The 6,329-nt window shown below is 46.4% G+C and overlaps 1 non-coding gene across 1 annotated transcript; it reads right to left on the bottom strand.

Annotated features, from left to right (window-relative positions):
* Window positions 1-5,957: 5,957 nt before the first annotated feature.
* TRNAE-UUC (transfer RNA glutamic acid (anticodon UUC)) lies at window positions 5,958-6,029 on the bottom strand. Its single transcript has one exon. It is a non-coding gene; the product is annotated as a tRNA-Glu (tRNA).
* Between the last annotated feature and the right edge of the window lie 300 nt (window positions 6,030-6,329).

A 6,329-nucleotide genomic window follows, 5' to 3' on the forward strand; every position in this document is an offset into this window, starting at 1 on the left:
TGCCGTAAATTCGGTCACAGATCCGAGTCATGTTTACAACGGACTGAAATCAAACCGACACGAGTGCAGGGAAGGACAATAATGATGCTATGAGAACTGATACAGAGCAAGAGAAGCAAAATGTTGTAGTAAATAAACCTTCACGAAAATAGGGTCCTTGGATGATAGGTCAGAAAAGGGGACGACGCGGAGTGATAAATTGAAATCAGAGAGTGGGAATTCACGGAGGTGAGCGAGAACATGATGGAAATAAGCAATAGGGCTCTCGGTTTGCAGTGTTAGAAACTGAAGAACCCGAAGGGATGGCCGATGAGCACAGGCTCGCCGGAGTGATCAGGGGGAACAATGAGATAGAGCAACGGGAAGAAGGTCGTCGTCTCTTTGGGAAGAGTCCAGCTCCAAGTACGCGGTTCAAGCACAGCTAAATGCACAGAGAGAACAGAGCACCCGGAATCAGCAAGCCATCCAGGGGGCCGGGGCCGCCCCCCACTTAACAACCTAAAAACCCTCCTACCCAATCGCAACCGAAAAACCCAGCGCAAGCTCCGCCCAGACCCGCTTATAACAACGTTGCGCCTCCGGCCAATTATGATCCTCAGCAGCAACAAGGTGCTCCCAAGCGACCCTGGGGACCCAATAGAGCTCACTACCCGCCATTAGCCCTACCCATTCCTACCCTATTCTCCATCCTTCTGACCTGTAAAACCCTTTCTCTACCCAGAGATCAACCACTCCCCTGGCCTCCTGGTCTCGACTATTCAAAGTTCTGTCCATTTCACTGATACGCAGGCCGTACCATCGAAGAGTGTCATACTTTGCGTGATGTCATCTAGATGAAAATCTTATCAATTGGAACGAAGTTAAGGCATACCTTAAAGCCGCCAATGTCACTGAAGCTACTGGGGATCTAGACTAATCCAATGCCACAACATCAAGGGGGACAAGTCACCACTCAGGGACCTACACCGGTACAAACTAATCCAGAACTTTCTGCCAGCGCTAACACCATCCGAGCTTGCACTGCCGCTCGAAGAGAGATGCCTGTGAGACCCTCTCAAGTTCTTGAATTTGAAGGAGGTTCTGAGAATTCAAAAGTCCGAAGTCACTTTCTTTGTCCCTAGGAATCTAAGTTCCAAAAGCAGACGAAATCGCTATGGAACCGGACCTCCTCGCTGCCGCTTAATTCATTACCAGGAAGAGGGAAATTCGCTTTTTTAGTAAGCCCTATTAGCTAGTAAGGGTGGGTTGAAAAGGTAAAGAAGGAAGAATCCGAACGAATGCATGGGCAGGTGAAATGAGCCCTTTTTTTTAATACCCTCGTCACCTACTAGTGAGCCGGAAAGCTTAGGGACGCCTCTCGTTCCTCTTCCCCCATTTGACAACCGTATCTCGTTCGGATGATTCTCTGAAACCCCCTTAACTAAGAGAGAGAAAGGCGAAGGGAAGTTCGGAAAAGCCTAGCAGACGGGACTATCAACCCCTTTCTGTTAAGACCTCGGCACCATCCTTACCCCCCTACGAAAGATTTAGCCCTATTTATTTATAAGAGGAAAGCTCCCAGGTTCCACATCTTAAAGAAGTGCATGACCAGATTGGAAGCACGGAGGTTTATTCGCAATGGGACAACTCACCCAGCCATGATGCATGACAGAAGAGATCGAGCACAAAATGGAGTTTCCCTCTTGGGCGAGGCTCACGTCCGGAAATAATCTTTTTCAAGACTTTCTCTCCTATGTTGACCTTTCTCTATATTACCTTATTTTTTAATTCACTTGAAAGCCCCTTTTCTGGTAGACCTGGGCATGTTCCATGGCGCGAAGTCTCTTCTCATCTAATAGCTCTCATTTTGGGGATATATAAAAAGCTCTCTATCATCCACATCCAAATCTTTTTCTGGGCCCTGATGTTTCAGGGAATGGCGGAATCCGTCTCTAGCAAGTACGCAACTGGCCTTAAATTGTATCGAGAGGCCCTTCTCATAAGATGTTGTAAGGGCCTTATTCGACGAAGCTTAAAGCAGACATCAAGAGCTAAGAAGGGGGCCAACAAGCCCCTTTGAAGCTAATGCCTTAGAAGCTACAGGACATAGAAGCAGGCCAACAAGTGGATTGAATCTTTTCCAGTCTAGAGACTGGCGGATTACCTTCGAAACAAAGGATTGCAAAATTCCTTCTGCTTTGGACAAGATAAGTGGACAGATGAGTTGAATAATACAGGGACTGATAAGCTAAGCGAGGTTCCCCTTTGAGATCTCCCAACCTAAAGGCTTTATTCAGAGGTGGGTCTTTCAACCGCCTACTCTTTCGATGAAGGGTGCACTACAAGAGAATCGGTACTAAAGATATTAAATGGGGGGATTTCGCCGATATTGAGTCGACTATAAACTATTCATCTTGCTTGGAACCGTCGTTGTGTATGGGAAAGAGGGCTTCTACCTATGCTTGGTTGGGAAAAGGGTGAATGGTCCCAAAAGGGACGGGAAAAAGCCACTAGAAAGAACGGGGGGTCATCCACCAAGTATCAAGCTGGGTAGTCCACTTTATCCGTGACTCTGAGTACAAGATTTCCGGGATCAAGAAACTAGCAAACAAATATGCTCGGCTGGACTCTTTTCTCGTATGCCCGGAAAATTCAATTTCGGTACAACTCCGCTTGCTGCAAAGCCTTTATTTATCGTCCAAACACTCCAGATCTGCACTTCCCTTTGCTCCATAGGGCCGAAGCCTTATTAAGTTAAGAATTAAGAAGGGCTTTTTTTTATAGAGAGAGAGTCAGGGGCGATCTATATTGCTTACCACAGCTCTATTCCCGACTTGAAATCCATAACGGACTTTAAGAGAGGATGAACATTCCCGTTCTATAGGTAGCACTGCCCCTATTAGATTAGAGAAGGGTGAGGGCCCACTTCCTTCTGATCTGCTAGCACTGTGAATTACCTTAGACCTACGCAGCAGGAACGAGATGGAGCACCTACTCTACTGGTCGTCTGCTCTCTCGAGGTCGTCCTTATCTAGGTACAAAAAGGACATTACGGGATATCTCCAAAATTCGATGTACTTCGTGCAGGACACATCTCATGTTTGCCGAATCTAAAAACCATCGCCTTTGCATCCAAACACTTCACGGCGGCTATGATCAGATCCCAGTGTTGGTTCACTTTTGACTTTATCCTCCACCAAATCTTCTGATCTCCTGTTCTCAATGATGTTAAGCAGCTCCTGATCGCAGCAATCATGCCTTCGAAGGTACGTTTTTCTCATTCGGGGTCTTACCTTGGGGATAGACGATGGACCCGCCATTCGACATGATGCAGCATTTTGAAAGAAAATTCCATCAGATAAAAGGAGTTTACATTTCTGACATCTCTTGACACCCTTACTTTTAATAGGGGGCCTTGCCTCATGATTTTCTTGGCAAGCATTTGGCTGTTGACGTGTCCTCCGCACCCACTTGAATGAGCTTGTTCAACAATGTGTGCTCCTTATTTCGGAAGGGCGAGTGACCTTTTGTAAAGGACATCTCCCAAGATCACAAATCGTCGGGAAAGTTCCCTCCGGGCTCTCCTCTGACCACGAGTGGCGTACTCCGGTATGAACCCGTCTTGAGGTAATTGTAGAAAGAATAATACCATGGTTCCCATCGTCCTCGTAATCTTCCTCGTCTTGACTGGTGATAGTTCATCATGTTCCAACTCCCGATAGTCTTCATCCAAGAAGAGAAATGAGTCCCGTTCGGCGGAAGGGCTCTCTGTGGCTCGGATGTCGATGACAAGCGACTCTGTGCTTCGGTGTACTAGCATGTGTACTAGAGCGGCTGAGTATGAATTCCATAAGGGCTGGCGAGTCAGCCAAGCGATTTTCTATTCTCGGAACATGGGTGAAGGTGATCTCCCTAAAGCGCTTGATCAGGTCAATGGCAAGTTCTTGGTACAATATGAGTTGGGTCTCTTTGGTCTTCCATTCTCCTATACCTCTCTCTATAAAAAAAGCCTTTCCCCTTTTAAGAATACCCACGGTAAGCATCCTGCTCTCGATCCAGAGCTACTGCTTCAACAATCAACTGAGCTTAGGAAGTCAGGTTAAGACGTCGACTTATAATTGGTCTTGCCCGAGGAGATGAAAAAGAATTAGGGCTTGCTTTCTCAATTCACATCTATGAGCGATGATTCCTCTATCTCTTGCTCGCTTCGATCGGACTCTGGCAGCTTAGGGAAGAATGATGGCTCGCTAACAAGGCCCCTAAATGACTGCTCAGAAGGCCTACCTCTTTTTTTCCCAATCTCTCACTCGCTCGTCCCTCTCTCATGAAAGATTGTCTCTCCTCTCCCGGCGGCTTTTAGTCATGTCTATAGCCAGTTGCTAAGACGATTCCCACTCAAGCATTCTCATTCAACGGTCTATCAATGCTGCCTTATTTAGTTCAAAATTACTTTCTTTCTACTAGTTCTTACATAAGCAATTTGCAGGAAGTAAACGAAGTCTTTCCTTCCGAAATCCACTCCTGAAGTCACGTCTTTCAGTACTGGGACTGAAGTCAAGTACTTTCGAGTTGCTCTTTGCCCAAAGCCCTCTTTCCGACTTAGAAAGACCAACTAACAATAGCTTTAGCATCTCTTGAGTTGGAAAGGTCTTTATAGAGCTAAGGGGAAGGTTTGGAACCCTAGTAGCAGAATGGAATCAGCGGGCTGACTTCCATGCTAACACGAGTAGTTTAACTCAGCATTACCTCGTAAGGTCGTTTTCAATTTTTTTTGCTTTGCGAGAAACTTTTTAAAAAGTCTTCAAATAGCCATTGCATAGTTTACGAATTATGCTTAGTAGGGACCTAAACACAGGAATGGTTCAGAGTCAGACCACGCCTTATGACGAAAGGGGGAGAAAGGACTGTCGATCTGTGATCAAAGAAAACTATACCTGAAGAATGGGATACAGATTGACCGGCACAAAAGCCATCTCTATCAATCTACGCTCATTGATGAGACGGCGACATAGAGAAGTCACCCCCTTCTCACTTAAAAGTAAAGAAGAGATACAAACTTTTGAATCTAAATTTGGTGGGATCGAGGATGGAATCGAATAGCGAATGCACTTGACCGACCCGCCATCTCTTTCCTTCAATAATGCCTTCGCTTCACTTCAAGACGCTATTTGCCAATAAGAAAAAAACTACCTGAATGGAAGAAGCCGAAGGGGTGAACGAGCGCTGCGGTAACGAGCTTTCCTTCTGCCGGCCTTTATAGGAGTAGGGGAGCGTGGTGAGATAGATAGACGTCCAATCCTGCAGCAGCTAGTTGCTCGACCTTAGTCTTGGGCTGATCTCACACTTCAATCAAGCCCTTCGTACTTCGATCCAATCAATCGATCGATCAAGAGGCTAATCTCTTTTGTTTGGGCCGGTAGCTAAAAGAAAGTCCTCACTTTCTCTTGAACAAGGGAAGGGCAGCATAGCATTAGCTTCAATTAAACAAGCTCAACCTTGAGAAAGGTGGTAGGCCGAAGAACCGTTGAACGCTTCAACTTGGCCACTGAAGAAGGCGAAGGCTGGGCGAGAGACTAGGCCAACTTACTGCTTACTGCTATGCCATGGTTGAAGCTTTAGGCTCCATAGACGGAACTATGTATTAGGTATTAGGGAGGGGAGGACACCACTCAGCACCCCACGGAGCGGTGGGGTTCAATGCCTAAAAAAAAGAAAGAAAAAAAAAGGGGGGAAAGATGACTCTATGGCTGAGGGGAGGAGAGAAAGAACGCATGCATGGATATTCTGTCTGTCGGAGGTTCGATAATCTATGAAAGGACATCTAAAGCTAAGGTTACGAAGTAAAGGAAGTCCGAGAGAAGTGGTGATCTCATCTTGCTTGCTGGGAGAGAGGAAGCTTCCGGACCACCTTTTCCAGCCAGATAGCGAGCGATCACTCAGCAATGAACACTAACTGAAAGCGGCCGGGAATGAGTACCTATCCCTTACGGGAATCGAACCCGTGTCTTCGACATGAAAAGACGATGTCCTAACCACTGGACGAAAGGGACCAAAAAGCCATTCTTCATATACCGCTCCGTGGGCTCCGAGAAGAGAAGTGGTTCGTTTTCTTTTTATACGAAATTAAAGATTTCGTTTGTGTTCATGTTGGCGATTTCAGATGTAAATTCGGCGGTTCGTCCCCCCTTCCTACGGGTTCCCCCACCCCCCTGAATAAGTAAGGCCCCGCTCTTTCTAATAAAAAAAAAGAGGGGCGAAGCGCCCGTTTGAAGTGGCGAAGGCCTATGCTACAGTAAGAAAAAAAGTAGGTTTCGGTTACGAAGTCACTTAGTCGAACTATAAAGAAAGGG

This window comes from Lactuca virosa, chromosome 3, assembly GCF_052849685.1.
Source record: "Lactuca virosa cultivar CGN04683 chromosome 3, Lactuca_virosa_CGN04683_v6, whole genome shotgun sequence".
NCBI lineage: Eukaryota > Viridiplantae > Streptophyta > Magnoliopsida > Asterales > Asteraceae > Lactuca > Lactuca virosa.